General features: G+C 39.6%; 1 protein-coding gene across 1 annotated transcript in view; it reads right to left on the bottom strand.

The window, feature by feature from the left end:
• MOB3B (MOB kinase activator 3B) overlaps positions 1-16,657 on the bottom strand; it is a 102,299-nt gene that overhangs the window by 66,261 nt on the left and 19,381 nt on the right. The window contains exon 2 of the mRNA XM_014954820.1: positions 886-986. The gene's annotated coding sequence lies outside the window, so the exon portion shown is untranslated. The remainder of the gene's footprint in view (positions 1-885; positions 987-16,657) is intronic.

The following is a 16,657-nucleotide window of genomic DNA, read 5'->3' as shown; positions in this document are numbered from 1 at the left end:
ACTGAGCAGGATACACTAAATGCTCCAGTAGGAGGTCAATGAAGGTAGCTTCAGTATTAATAAAGGGGAGACGGGATTTATTTGTCTTTTTAAACCAGAGCTGATCAAGGCAGGACAAAATGCATGGTTCTTTACAAATGAAAGAATATGAAAAAAAGCTCAGTAATTTAATTGCAAATATATTCCAATTATTTAAGCCATAAATCTAAAACCTTGTCCTGAAATGGAGCTCCAGCAGCTGTCGGACCTAATCCATTGACTTTAAACCACAGCTCTGCATGGTTATCAGGACAGCTAAGTGTATGAAACATAAGAAATCTTTGTTTCCTATGGTTTGCACCAAAGCTCTCAATATGGCGGGCAGGGAGAGCAGCAGCAACTGCAGCTGATTATGGATGTTTCCAAACTCAAACCAAGGGAACAGAAAGTCAAGATATTTGTACATGTGTCTTTTGAAGAATACAAAAGATTCCACAAATGTGAGAGTGATGACGATTTTGTAGGTCAAGGGCTTGGTGTACCAGTAGCCTCCAACTTGGCAAGTCATACTGTGCTTCAGCAGGATGCAGTTAGAAGGCATAGCCTATGCAGTTGGTGGTGGGGTCAGAAGTGTCTTGTTGTGCAATCTGTGCTTTCAAAATTCAGAGAAATTAATTATCCACGACATTGATTTATACGTTGGTTCTTGATTTGCAGGACTAATCTGATCTGATGGCTGAAGATACTTTTTTCCAGAGAACCACTCTGTTCTCCACCCTGCAACTTTATCATGTTCAACCTTATTATTTGATTAAAATGACCTATTATTATGCATAGGGGGAAAAATAGAGTATCTGCTAGATACATGCACGCCCCGCATCTCCCCCACCAAGCTAGAAACAATACCTGGAATGAGGTAATCATCCACAATCCAGAACGCTAAATCAGCAGTCTGGCAGGACTCACTTGGAGAAAAAATCCAGTGTTTTCTTTGACATCTATGATACCTGAAATATAACAAAACCAATTAAATGAAGTCAGAGACATGATATATCAAAAACTTAATACTGGAAAAATGCTGAGGATAGTAATTACAACCTCTGAGGACAGCCAACCTACTCTCCAACTGGGAAAACATGATAGAACTCATGGTACAACTTTTTATTGATGTAACAAGGATTGCTCACCTGGGGACAACATAGGACAGAAAAAATGTGCTGTCCTTTAATGCATTTTAGCAGATAGTAAGTAGCCAGGACCATACTGGCTAGCCCTGCACAGATGGTAACACACCATCACTAGAGGAGCAATGCACTAGCAAAATGCTCTAAGGAACAAAAGGCATCTAACACCGCAAACAAAACCTATTCACAAACTGATCTGGAAGGTGTGCTTGGGTAGTTTTTTAATTAGTCCCTGCCATAAGCACTTTATAAGCACAAGTACAGTATTTGATAACTTCACGGTTTGTGGTCAGAACAACTCTCATCCAGCACTAGCTCTGAGACCAGGTTTCTGTGTTCCCCTAAACCATTATGCAGTACTCTGCTTCTAACCATACCCAAAAAATTCACTGACAGAAATATAAGACCGAGCTCTTAACAGGTATAAAAAGAGAAAAACTTTCTTCACTGCAAGCTAAGGAACTGGCTTTTCAAACCAAGTTGCACACAGCTGTGGCCAGTAAATACCCAATACTACAGAAAGTAGAGAACAAAAAATCATTATTCATACAAAATGCAAAAATGACCATCAGGGAGGGTTAAGATGAGTTCTTTCCTGACCATTATAGCAAGCAGTTTGCTCTGAAGCAAAATAATTGAGTACTCCTTGTGGTCTGTGCAGCCACAGCTGCCAGCAAACAGGGAAAGCACAGCTGACAATCTCTGGAAAGTGCCATTTGAAGGACTCTGCTTTGAACTAGAGTGGCTCCCCACAGCCTGGCACTGCTCAGTATAGCTCTAACTAAAAGCCAATTGCTGATTTTAATCAAAAATTGACCGTGAAGCTAGCACAGTTTGAAGCTGGGAGTTGTCAGGGTGGCTAAGCTTCCTCCAACAGAACTAGTTTACGCAGCGTGTTTCCCACATCATAATTTCAGTAACTCCCCAAAAATTTCTGACCAAGACAAAAGAAAACCTGATAGCTTCCTGTTTCTACTTGTACCCTTGTGTGTAGCACATGCTTTGACTCAAAAGGACGGTCTCTGTCTTAGTCTCCAAACAGAGCGACACCATTACAAACTTTTATTTGCTAATATAACTAAAATGTCAGTAGGGAGGTTCTGTGGTGATGTTTCTTAATGAAGCCTTGAAACTTTAAGGTCACTTTCCACCATACCTCATCCCATGGCCTCAGATCTAAAGTACAGCTGGACAGAAGAGCTTTAAAGGGAACTGCTAAAAGGCAGCTACGTCCTGGCACTTTCCACTAAGAGACTATAGATGTTGAGGAACGTATGTTGCAGGAGAGGCTGTCTTATCAAAGACACATCCAAACCAACAGGCGCTTACAGTGGTTACAGCAGCAGAGGAATTCACAGCACCTCCAGTATTATCACTTGACAAATGTGTGTAAACCATAGACCAGTAGGATACTTATTCCCTCAAAATAAGATTTCATAAGACTCACACACGCGCATTACCCTTAAGACGTCATAAGCAGAGGTTGATTCAGAGCAATTATAGCAAAAAAAAAAAAACAAAAACCACCAACAATCCAGAAGATCATTGCATTGCAGAGAAGAAACAGGTTTTGTGACACCAGAAGCAGGAAAGTCAACAAAATGCGTGGAGAAGTCGTTGTGATAAACAGCCCTGCACAATCTGTCCACAGATGCTGAGTCTTCTGTCTTACTCTTTTAACAGCTCACTCCCAATTTGAGAATCTGAATATACAGCACTTCATTATCCATTCATATTCTGCTGCTAGAAAACTGACTTAAAAGTATTTCCATGAGGGCTGTGAGGTACAGTTTTTGCAAATAATTTGGAGAACCTAACGTAAATCATAATTTTTACATTCAAGTTACTTGTATGTAGCTGAAGAAAAGCAACACCAAAGAATATCCTCCCAAAATCTCACTTATTGCTTGGCCTTAGAAGGTGATTAGCACCTGAAGTTTCTACCCCGCCCCAGCCCTCCCCTCTCTTTTTACCTATTTATCCGGACCATGGACTAGATACCATACACCCTGGCTCACATCACAGTAGAAACAAGAGTATCTGTTATATTGTTGAATGTCTCCATGCCCAGGTTCTGTATCTCTTTCCTTCTCCTACTTCCTACCAAAAGCACACATCCTGCAACATCAGAAGATAATGACATTGAGATTTTTTTTTCACCATACATTTAGCACTTTTAGTACATTACTTTCTTATATTTATGTTAACATATTAATTTATCCATTAGAATTTTACAGAATCTTTAACAATACTGAGAATGCTGGTAATGTTCACACAAATTTTAGCACTTGTAACTTAGCCCTAAATTGGCATTAAGCCAAAACAGCCTTAGAGCTACTCCCCTTTAGGATGCTTTCATCATTCTGGTGACTACATAAATACATGGTTAGGAAATTGCATTGCTACCTTGCTATTCTTTATCCCATTTCGATCACATCTTTTGCCACCCGTGCATTCCATACATTATGGTTTTAATCCAGTCCCAAATTATTTGAGTAAACCCAGCCATATCACACACAATATCTGCTATTAGAGAGGCAGATGCCATCGTAACTTTTGAAGCAGCAATCACCACAGATCGCAAGAGTAATCCCAAATAATAATACTCTGAAAAACATGCCACTCAGGTGACTAACTGAGAAGACTGAATCCCTATCCTAACACAGCAGGGACAGAAGACTATGTTTTCTTTAAAGAAATGAGTAAGAACCCAGGGTGGAAAGCCACAAAACAAGTTTCTAAGCGAGCAGTTTTTTAAGGGAGTTACTGTCTTGCAGGCCACTACTCTGGCTCCAGCAAGACTTGAAACTTAGATTATAGGTATTTCTTTAGGAACCACCAGTACTACCCAAGGAGTACCAAGCTACAAATCACTGGATGTGTATCTGCAGATGCCACAATTACAGCAAATTGGATGGTAATTAATAGACAGCTTCTCCTATACTGCTTCACATGCTGAAACCACACATCTCAGCAATGCCGCAAGATAAGACAAAGATATGGAAGTGCTTTCCCCTATTGTTTTTTCTCTATAAGGAATTTTTATCCCTCCTAGTCCTCTCTTTGTTCCAAAAGAGGATTCATTTTCCTTGTGCTTTTTAGTTTTCTCCCCTTCTTCAGTCTTCTTCTTAGTGTTTCCCACAGTCACATCCAGGAATTGCAGCAGGCTTTGTTTTAAGTGCCAACTAAACAGCAGTTTAGAAGCCTGACACCACACAGCAAAGCAAAGGCTGCTGGCTACATCCCATTTCGTCTCTATTGAGTTTCTAACCCTAGGTTCAACTATGGAAAACAATCAGACAAATGTACAAAGATAGTGTAAACCACCTACATTTGCTGCTTTTTGTATCATCATGTGCAGGCAGGTTCAATTATTAAATTATTACAGATGTGTGGGAGTACATGCAATTATAGAAATATTCTTCTTGCACACTTCCTGTTTTAAGAACAGGACAACACACTACAAGTTATATAAAATAAAACGAGATTGGCTCTATTTAGGTCAGAGCCAGACTGACGTGGGACAACTGGGAGTTCAAGATAAAATCCACTACCCTGTAATTCATTCTTTAATACACCTGCTTAAGCTGGCATGAAAAGTGTGGTATAAGCAATATATAAATTTAGAGAACCTGATCACTATAAAGGAACATTATAAATATAGGAGAAAGCTTCAAATACTGACTAGACCAGTTATAATTACAGTAGAATAATCTACTACTGCCAGGAAATCAGGATTTTCCAAATTCTGCTATGCATCACCACTCTTCTGTTTCTTTCAGCTCCAACTTCTTTATATTAAAAGAAATATGAATACTGGCACTACATTTTCCACTACTTACTAAAAGAAAAAAAAAAAAAAAAGAAAAAGAAAAAGAACAGGCAAAACTGGTATGTTCTGAATATAGATATATTATCACCTGCTTGCAATGCAAACATACATTTAGATTCAAATACATTTTGACCACTGGATTGTACAGGAGTTAAATTAAGGTCACAGTGGTAAAATGCTCATGCTGATATATTTCAACACAAGATAACAGATAACTTTCAGAAGTCTATCCAGACCTCTCTAGAGGCCTGAAATTTAGTTTATTATAAACATAATGATAAATCTTGAGAACTTACTAAAAATCTAAGGGTGCTTCTGAAATTGTGTAGGCTCCATGCAAACTGTACTATTGAAAGTCTAATGTAATGTAGTGAAGCACATTACATCTATTACATCGATGTAATATGTAGCTGTTCTGGCCTACAGTGGTAATTTCCTTCAAAGCTTGTACATTTGATGTTACCTCCAGTTTTTCAACAGACACACTAGTAGAGACACAACATAACAATTTCTAATACACCCCTTCAATACACCCCTTCAATACACCCCTTCAACCAAATGACATAATACCCTCCAAAACTCCAGTAGGCTAGACACATAAAACTTTTGCTTGCTGACAGAGGTCTTTGGATATACTGGCTCATATTTCATCTGTGTGGTAGAGATACCGTATCCAGACTGTGAAACTGCATACTCCATACCTGAACCATGCCTTGCACAAAAGAGATTTCAGCATACAGTTGCTAAAGGGTAAGGGGTAACCTTATATGCTTGCTTCTGATCTGTCTTGCTTCCTTTTGTCATTAGGACTGTTAGATTAATTGCATGGTTTATTCCAGTATCAGCCAGATGTTACAAAACAGCTTCACTGAAAAAAGCACAGGAAACATTATGTCAAGCATTACACTTCTTGTCTGCTTAAGACTTCATAATGTTTTGGTTTCTAAGACATTATCAGATTAATACAATTAGTCTAGGATGCAGATGGTGCACTGCTGTACTACCATTCACATGAGCATTAAAAGATGAGACTTTGCTGAACACATTCCAAGAGGGCAGGCAGAAACCCAAACAAGTGAATTAGTTCAGCTGCACTACTTTTATTTTATTTGTTTGAAGGTACAATTAAATGGACTGAGGAAAGGGGAGATCTCTGGGGAACACAAGGAATCAACTTCTTGTTTCAGGCCTCAATATCCCTGGAAACTAAAACAACTCCCACTGTTATCCTACTCTCTGCTTTGAGTTGAAACACTAGCATGCATACAGAAAGATCTTCAGGAATAAACTTTCAGTATAAAGAAGAATCCTCATTCAATCTATAATTACTTTAAGTAGAGAATAAGAACTGAGGCCTGCTTTTCTTCCACAAGACAGAGGTAAAAAAGCACAGAATAGCACAAAACTACCCTGTAAAGATTTAAATTTACTCCATGATCAAATTAACACCTTTTTAAAATAAAACAGCAATCTTGTTGTGGGTAAATATGTTCCCGCTTAAGCTGAAATTTTAACTCCAATTTCCATGTCATTTTTTGCAGACTGAGTATCAGTCCTTCTCTGCTATTGTACCCATAGACATTCATTCAGGTTTACAGATCTAAGACAAATATCTGCTACTACTGCAGTACCCTAGTTCCAGAGGAAAACTATGATGATGACCCTGTAAAAGAAAAATAGTAATAGTTCCTTTTAATTGTTTTTGTTAAAGAAAGAAACCACCTCAGGAAATGCTATACCTGTAAATTATGAAATGAAATGTGATGTTAAGGACCTCCTAACTATGAAACTTTAAGACCCAATGCCTCACGAGGATTTAACATTTCAGAAAATACACTCACAATTGCTCCTTTCTATAATATTGTACTAAGCCAGCCCACTAATGCTAATTCTGTCTCCTTTTTACCTATCATGAGTGGTAAAAGAGTAGTCTGGAGGGCGAACAAAGATTTGGTTTTTCAACATGAAAAATCATGCCAAAAATACAGAATCATAGAATTGTCCAGGTTGGAAGGGACCTTCAAGATCATCTAATCCAACCATCAACCTAACTCTGGTAAAAATCCATCACTAAACCATGTCACTAAGCACTATGTCAACCTGCCTTTTAAATAGCCCCAGGGATGGTGCCTCAACCACTTCCCTGGGCAGCCCATTCCTATGCTTAATAACCCTTTCAGTGTAAAAATTTTCCCTAATATCCATCCTAAACCTCCCCTGGTGCAACTTGAGGCCATTTCCTCTTGTCCTATCGCCTGTGACTTGGAAGAGGAGACCGACGCCAGCCTCTCTACAACCTCCTTTCAAGTAGTTGTAGAGGGAGATAAGGTCTCCCCTCAGCCTCCTTTTCTCCAGGCTGAACAACCCCAGCTCCCCCAGCCTCTCCTCATAAGACTTGTGCTCCAGACCACTCACCGGCTTCGTTGCCCTTCTCTGGACCCTCTCCAGCACCTCAAGGTCTTTTTTGTGGTAAGGACTCCAGAACTGGACACAGTACTCGAGGTGGGGCCTCACCAGTGCCAAGTACAGGGGGACAATCACCTCCCCACGCTGTTCCTGATACAGGCCAGGGTACCACTGGCCTTCTTGGCCACCTGGGCACACTGCTGGCTCATGTTCTGCCAACAGTCAACTAATACCCCCAGGTACTTTTCTGCCAGGGAGCTCTCCTGTGCTTTTAGTGCATCTGATTTTTTGTGTGATTCCCATCAAGTGCTTTTGAAAATATATCTTGGAATTCAAGAGTCCTAGATATGTTTCAACAATAGCTTTCACATAAGATGAAATATACTGGACCATTGTACGTTCCTTCCTTTAGCTTAACTAATAAACCAAGACTGAGCTGCCTAAGGAGAAGCTTAGTTTCGATCATTAAAAGCAATACAGATTGTGCTGAATTTAACACTAATGCCTGACAGTGTTACTGCAGCAATATAAACACATTGATCAGGACATAATTAAACCCCACAGTTTACAAGTGACAGAGCAATATGAACAACACAACAATGTAATATCTATCAGCTTAATTTACGGCATTGCTGAGCACAACCCCATATTAAGAGCAATTAATGGCCTTGCCTTAGAACTCTAATAATTACAAGTAATGACTCAGCAACTCCACCTTTCTGGACCACATGTCAGTTTATATGGCCTAATAAACTGTCGTGGTTTTGGCTGAATTTACCAAAATCAGACTGACAGATGGCCCTTCCTGCCCTGCAAAGGGAGGAGAGGAAGAGACCAGATTTCGAAGTTTAGAATGAACTAAACTACTTTAATGAGGAATTAATATTAAAATTAAAAAAAAAAAAAGAAATAGATACAATATATACAAAAATGTATCAAGCTCCCAGGATGACATCACCTGCAGGCACTGGGGAAGTCCCGGACTGGACTCTGCGACAGATGGGAACTGGCTTCCAGCTCTGGATTCGGGAATGCTCAGATCAGGATCAAAGGCAGAGGAACAGACAGGGTCCTTCTTGGACGTTGGCCATCAAAGAAAGGGAATTGACCCTTTGATCCCTCAGCTTTTATACTGAGCATGGGGCAGATGGGATGGAATACCCCTGTTGGTCAGGTTTGTGTCATCTGTCCTATCCACTCCTCCCCACAGATGTAACCTCTCTATGAACCTCTCTATGTTTTTTCTCTCTCTGATCCTCTAATGGGGCAAATAACAAAAACTGGCTGACCTCGGTTGTTATAGCAATAAGTATAAGCAAGGGCCTCTCTGCATACCATTCCTTGGCATCTAGCACAAACATTGGTCTTATCATTCTGAGAACGAGCAGTTTTCTCCACAATATGCTGTTAATTTCACAGTTAGGAGTGGCCTAGCTAAAATGTAAAATTACAGAACAGAGAATTGGTTTTACTTCAAACTGGGACATAAACAATCACACGTTGTGGTTTAGGCTGCATTGGCCAATAATGAGGCGATAGATACTCTCCCCCAGCTCTTGCTCCAAGGAGAGGAAGGAGAGAGATAAAGAGATCTATGAGTTTAGAAGGAACTAAACTACTTTAATGAAATATTAATAATAAAAAGGAAATAATTAAATAGATACAATATATACAAAATCATATCAGGCTCCCAGGATAAGGTCACTGGCAGGCACTGGGGAAGTCCCAGACTGGACTCAGTGATGGACAGGAAGTAGATTCTGGATCTGGAAGGCACAGATTGGGAAAAAAGGCAGACAGGGTCCTCCTTGGTCGCTGGCCACTGATGAAAGAAGTTTACCCCTTTAGTCTCTCTGCTTTTATACTGAGCATGGGGCAGACGAGATGGAATACCCTCATTGGCCAGCTTTTGGTCACCCGGCCTGTCCACTCCTCCCCACAGGTAGGACCCCTCTACGCTTTTCCACTTCCAACCCTCCAGCAGGGAAAATAATGAAGTGAGCTGACTTTGGTTGTTACAGTACTAAATATAAATGAGAGCCTCTCTACATTCCATTCCTTGGCATCAAGTCAAAACACAGGTCGTATCAGTCTGAGAACAAACAGTTTTCTGCATAATATGGTGTTTATTTCAGAGAGTTAGAAGAGGCTTAGCTACAAAGTAAAACTACTGAACAGAAAGTTGGTTGTGTTCCACCTCAAACCAGGACAACCTATTTAATCAAATAAGCACACAAACAAAGTTCTTAACAAGCAACTCCAGCAACTCTCAGTTATCTATCAGTAGCTTACTGGGTGGGAAACTTGGAGAAGTGAGAGTAAGGCAACTATGCCTCTGGACTGACATTGTCTAGAACAGGCTAAATTCTAAAAAGGTTACAACTGAACTAATTTTAACTCTATGATTTACAGGGACAACACAATTCCAGCCAGGGAGACAATTTCATACTGAGCACAGCCTGATCACCTAGGTCACCTGACCCAGCCAGCACTGATGCTTCATCATACCCAGGACAGAGAAATACTTTGGCTTTGTGGTTACCAGCCCAGTCCAGTCCTCATAATGTCACTATGTTATGCTCCTCAGAGCACAAAAACCAGAGAGGTCTTCTGGCCCTTTGGAGCACACTGGTCCAGCAGTATGCTCAGACCAATCAATGCTCCCCTAATGCCGAACACTGGTGGCTCTGGCACAGACGAACACAGTAGTCCAGCAGGAGCAGGCACAGTTGTCACTGCCATGACTTGAGAACATGGCAAAAGTTAAAGCTTTCAGGTAAGCAGTGTGGGTTATTATCGTATCAAAGTACATTAACCCAGGGAATTTACTTCTTCTGGGATGAAGTGTAGGGTAGTGGTAAGATACAGAGGGATTACAATTAAAACCTTTGGGAAGGGAAGCATCTGCTCAAATTAAGGTATTTCTGTTGAAGATTTCAAATGAAGGTATTTCTGTTGTAGATTTTGACATATTCGGTTCTTGTTTGGACTCCCATTATCACTAATGAAGAGAAAGCCATTTCTACAACACAATTAATCTCCTCCTAGATATGTAAAATAAATTCAGGTGCATCAAACTTAAAAATGCTCATCTGTCTCCTCTAACAATAAAGGTAGCCTAATGTAATGAGCCCAGACATACAAGTCTTACAGTGGAAACTGGAAGCTGCAGTTCCCATCCTTAACATCCCTTCATGCCCTCATCACTAGCACATCATTAGATTACGGGCATGCTCCTTTGCCCATTTTTCGTCTTCTGTCTAAACAGAGGCACAGTAATACTTATAAGTAAAACAAGGTTTCATTAATACATCCAAGGAAAACATTGTGCGATTCTGTGATGCAAGATACTTTTATAAATGAATAATTAGTATGTAAATATTGTATTGGGCCTTCATGACAAAAAGTAATGCTTCTCTACTGGATTTTAAGCCATGTAAAAGTACCTTTAATAGCATATGATATAACTGCAACAGATTATAAGACCTAGGATTCTCATGCACACATGACTTAAAATCTACAGGACAATCAAAAAAACCCATACTTTCTATCTAATCCCATTGGAGGCCTTATGGTTTTAATGCAGCTGCTGGTGTCCTCACACATACTCCACTGAAATGTCAAAGTTACTCTTTCCAGACTTACTCCTCTTAAACCCAGAGCAATTCCATTGACTCAATAAACACAGATATAAAACATAACAAAAAGTTCAGAAAGGTAAACAGATTAGCCACTACCATGGCAGAGAGAAATCCCTCTTCGTCTTCATTAAAGTAATTTTACTTGCAAAGGTATGTAACACCTGAAAAACCATTGAGTGTGAATATGCTGGTGAGAATTCGGTAACAATTTTTAAGCAACACTGTAAGAAATCTATTGAACAATTTGGCCCTGCTGAAAAACACCAGATACTAGCATATCTTTCTTGCTCCTCCTTGAAAGCTATTCTTGTTCTTACATATCCAAGGCAAATTGCTAAATTCAAATTTACATGGCCTGCATGCATGGCCTTACAAATACAATCTCCTTCCTGTCACCTTATTTTATTTGCATTGTATTGAATAGGTTGTCATAACACACTAGGCATTACATTAAAAGGCTGTAACCTGTTGAATTCAGACTCTCAAGGGTAAATCCTTTAATAAATCATATGCACTCCCTATTATTGTGTGAAGCCCTCAACTACAGCATAAATGAACCCCTTACACCTACCTTACTTTCTCTTAGAAGACCTCAAGCTATGACCATCTTTTAATCCTAACTAGTTCCTATATGACAACAGCATTATGCCAGACTTTGGAAAATAGAAGCTGATGGTTTCTTTTGATGATGACTGGAACAGCTGTGTTTCCAAGCCTTTATTTATGTGATAAGTTCTGTTTTGTTACCATGTTAGTTTAAAGTATGAAGCAGAAGAAAGTACCTGGAAAAGAGGGTATCAGTTAATATCCTGAGGTCATCATAGCAGACTCATCCACCATCCCATGTGGATTCTGCAGCCTGTCTTGATGGAAAGGAGTCAGCCTTAAGAATTTTGATGACTGGCTCTACTGCAAACCTATGTGTTAGGGTGGGAGGGCTGAGTTACACAGGCTTCTCCCAGCTCATGCTCCAGTATTACTGGTAAGAGATAGATCATTAATAACATCATTTGCCAATCTGCATAAAAAAGTATTCTGGCACTTGAATTTGGGTCATTGTATTTTATAAAGCAGCACACAGAATGACTCAAAAAATTCTAAAGTAAAAAGCAGAAGCAAAGTTCTGCTTCCTCCAAATCTATCATAAAAGAGAGAAAAGCTGTCTAGATATGCAGTCAGGAAGGAATGCAAAATTCCCAAGGATTTTGCAGGTAAAAAGTTACTTTTGCTAATTCCTCTGCTCTCAGGACACTAAGGGAGTGAAATCATGCATGCTCTGTGCTGTGCACTACAGAAATCAGCCATATTTTTTAGCAACTCATTCTCTTTTTTTCTTCCATTGCCAGGGACAGAAGACACTTCAGCAGAAGGTTTTTCAAGCTGAGAATTTTTGTTGCAAGTCAAGGTCTCTTAAAGGTAGTGACAAATCAAGATTTTGCTCTGGGATTACAGTGGAATGCCATCAGTGTTTTACAGGCTTTACATTACATTTTAGGACTCTTTTGTCTCCTACAGTCCTAGTGGAAGCACACTGCCCCTGCAATCAGCCACATTTGGTGACACTGTAGAAACCAGTAAATTGCTAGCACTAAGCAATAAATAAAACTAGGAGGTAAAAAACCTACACCTGCAAGTGTGCAAATTCCAAAAGGAATTTTCCTTCTTTATAATTCTTTAAAGGCTATTAATGCAATCAAGTTGCGTTAGGTGTCTATATCAGTACAACAAAACCAAAAAGAAATCTGATTATAAAAGCTACTTCATTATAATAGTGAAAGACCTGGTTTTCAAATGGTGTGTCTCTCTGCTGTAAAATACAACACAAAATTCTTATCAAGCCAAATCCCACTGTCTCTTGTGTAAAATATCTGTCTCCTGAAGTGCTTTGAGAACAGTAGACAAAAGCAAGAGACATAACAGCAAGTCATTTGTCCAAGGTCACATCAGGCCAACAGCAGACCAAGGAATAAAACCACAGTTGCCTCATTCGGAGTTACCATCTGTTCATTAAGCTAGACTCCAAACACATTCTTGAAGCAGACTTTGGTACCTCTCTTTAACTCAGCTTGAACTTGCTCAATGAAAAAACATATGTCCCAGTTTCCACTGGAAAATGGAGTCCTCTGGATCTGATAGAGTCACACTGGAAATGAAAGAAGTCTGGACTTCAAGATGTGAGAAAAAAGGGTAGCACAAACTTGACATCTTCTTCTCCCTCAGGAAGTTTTTTCTCTGACCTGCTAGGAAATTGCACTGCTGTTAAAGTCTCAATGTCATTAAATTATAATATGGTCATAATTATTAAACTAGCATATTCAACCAGCAACCAGAGCAGAAAATAATAGAAGAGGGAGGCGTCAGCTCAAGTTATTGGAAAAAGTATGGACATGACTCACTATATTTTCTGGGACAGATGGAAGAGCAGAGGATGAATTTGATTTACTTTATGACTTCACCTTTGTCTCCTGCACGTACTCTAGTCCTTCATCTAACTGCCTGATAGTCACCTCTTCTTCACTGCTTTGCTTCTTAGCTCTGGAAACTGTACCGCTTTCCAAAGGAATAGCAACATTTTAGACTGAGGAGATTTATAAGGTGTTGCTTAAGGTTGCCATCTGAAAACGTCAAGTTCTGAGGAAGAAAAAGAAAAATGGTATCAAGAGGCAAATCTAGCTGATTAAAGAATATGCAAAAGCTCATGAGGTTCCAAGGCCCAGCATCTCCTCTAACATTCCTGTGCCTCTTTCAAACACAGCAGATCTGTCCATCAATTTGTGATTAACAGAGATCAGTTGGTCATTCACCTTGGGGCACCAAGAATAAAAGCATTGTTTCAGGCACCTGGAGTAAAGGGGTATTTTTTAACTTATTCAAGTGATTTCCACAAACCTCCAACTTGTGTGTAGGTTCAGACTCTACCACAGTGAATGATTTTCTAGCACCAAGTTCTTTGCATCAGGGGATGCAAAACACATCTCCTTCAAGCTGAATTATCACTATCCCACTGAAGGAAGATATTTGGCCTCCATTTGCTAATAACACTTCTGGTCGTGACACCCACCACAAAATTAAGGAAAAAAATATTTTAATTCAGGAAATTACTTTGGTCAAGGCCCCATTAAAAATAACATGCATGTTATAAAGGAATCACTTATAAGGGCATATACTATTTATAAGGACATTCCTTGTAAGAAATTCAACTCTTGGAAACAGCTTATCTTGATCTCCTCTGCCCAAGATCCAAAGGTTTATGTGAGTATCCTACCCCGGCTTTCTTTAGAGAGCTGCAAAGACAATCCTTCAGCCCAAATCTGAAGAATGTCAATGCTAAGCACACTGTGTTGGGAGTTCCCCTTCCTTCTTACCCCATTGCTGGGAGAGAATAGATGCATCATATAATTATTGGTTGCTTGGTAGGCAATGGCTGTTGCCAACACCCTTCCTGCGGAGCATTTTAAATTAAGCTGCTGCATAAGAATAGGGGGGAAAAAAAAAGAAAAAAAACCAAGTCACAGACCACTCACCAAGTTCACAAATAGACTCTCTTTGTGGATGAAATAACATCTCTACAAAGTAAAGGTGGCCCAAAACAAGGAAACAAGATGGGTAGAAAAAGCTATAAAGTCAGAACAGCACTTGCCTTCCACTTACCAAAATACTCGTTAATTAAAAAAAAAAAAAAAAAAAGAGAGAGCAATAACATAAGGAAAACCTTACCCTTTTAACACCACAGAAATTTGATGCAGGTTATCTAGAAGTTACTTCTCTTCATCACCTTGCCAAGACACAAGAGTTTGTAGACAGAAAATGTGGTGCTAGTAACCAGGATCATGCAAGTACTTGTATTCCTTTGACATGGAGCGTGGAGGGGCCAGCTGACAAGTCAGGGATTTCTTAACAGCAGTTCCCAAACTCATCAGTCCAGCATACAGCTGTCCTGATTGCCTGGGACATAAATGCTGGTAAAAAGTAAAGGCATCTTTCTAGCAGTCACAGCAGAGGAAGAAATAAATAAAGAAGTTACTACCAAATTCTGCTCTGTCCTGTCATCTATCTCTGATGACATACTGGCTGAGCTGTCCTCTTGCCTATGATCACTGACAGAATAGCATGGTCTAAGTGCAAACTATCTTTTAAAAACTGGCCTATTCAGTTTCTCTACTAAAAGTTACTGAAGAAGACTTCGTACTGTGGGAGAATTCTAGATGCACACAAATGCTGTCCTACCAAATGACCCATCTTCAGTTCAAACCAGAACCCTGCTCTGTTTACACTAGGGTCAATCCAGTCTGAAAAAAAGGTCATACTTCATTTTTGTTATAAAAATACACCAGCAGTCTTGAAGAATACCACATACAGTACTAGGTTAAACTGAAGCTTGCTCTGAGCTCAAATAGGTATAAAAAGGGGTTAAAATTTCTATTTCGTAAAATAAGTTACATCCTTTTTCACCTCTCTTCTAATACCTGAATTGTTAACAGAAAAATCAGTGTGATACTAACTGCACAGTAGTAGACAAGACTTTTTTTTTTTCAAATAGAGGCTTTCAGACCATGAAAAATAGGTGCCTGTTTCAGTTAAAAATTTAGGACAACCAGAATTATTCTTACATTTTCAGCAATGACATAATAAGCAAGGAGTGTACAGTGTGGACTCCTGCTCTTCACCAGAAAGCCTATTTGTTACTTTCCTAACCATATCTACTGAATGAAAGTAATTCTCTTCCCTTGTCCTTTGACTATCATGGTATAAACAATAATGCCACTGCTGCAAGAGTTTTTCCTACAGAACACTTCCAGTTTATTATTTTAACTTGATGTAGCATCACATATAATGAAAACTGGCACACCCGCCACAAAAGTCGTGCACCTCAGGGGTTCACCTTGTAACAACCTGTGGTTTGGGACCTGCAAGAGAAATTTCAGTTCTTTTCAACAGAGAGATGTTGCTGTGTTGATTTTGGCTGGGACAGAGTTAATTTTCTTCACAGTAGCCAGCATGGGGCTATGTTTTGTATTTGTGCTGAAAATAGCATTGATAATACAGATGGCATCAAACCCAGTATACAAAGTCAGGGGAAGAAGAAATAAGGGGAAAATATTCAGAGTTATGGCATTTGTCTTCCCAAGTAACCATTACTTGTTGAAGGAACCCTGCTTTCCGGGAGACGGCTGAGCACCTGCCTGCCCATGGGAAGCAGTGAATAATTCCCTTGTTTTACTTTGCTTGCACTCACAGCTTTTGCTTTACTTATTAAACTGTCTTTACCTCAACCCATATGTTTTCTCAGTTTTCACTCTTCTGACTCTCCCTCACCCTACCAGGGAAAGGGAGTGAGCGAACAGCTGTGTTGTGCTTTGGATTAAACCAGACAGTCGCACAGCAGATGAATCCTGCTACATAAACAGCAGCCCAAGGGCATACTTACAATAAAAAACTCCAGTATGTTGTTACATGGTGGGTGGGTGTGTTTTACACCTGACAATAAAATACTGATACTGGTTTGAATTCCTTTCCTCATTAGTGCTAAGATTCTGCAATAAAACTCTACAAAAAGCAACAGTATAATTTAAGAAATAAACTACAGGAAAGTTTGCAGCTCTCAAGGTCTCCAG

This window comes from Calidris pugnax, unplaced genomic scaffold (assembly GCF_001431845.1).
Source record: "Calidris pugnax isolate Ruff unplaced genomic scaffold, ASM143184v1 scaffold157, whole genome shotgun sequence".
Lineage (NCBI taxonomy): Eukaryota > Metazoa > Chordata > Aves > Charadriiformes > Scolopacidae > Calidris > Calidris pugnax.
This window is presented reverse-complemented; position numbering and strand designations above follow the sequence as displayed.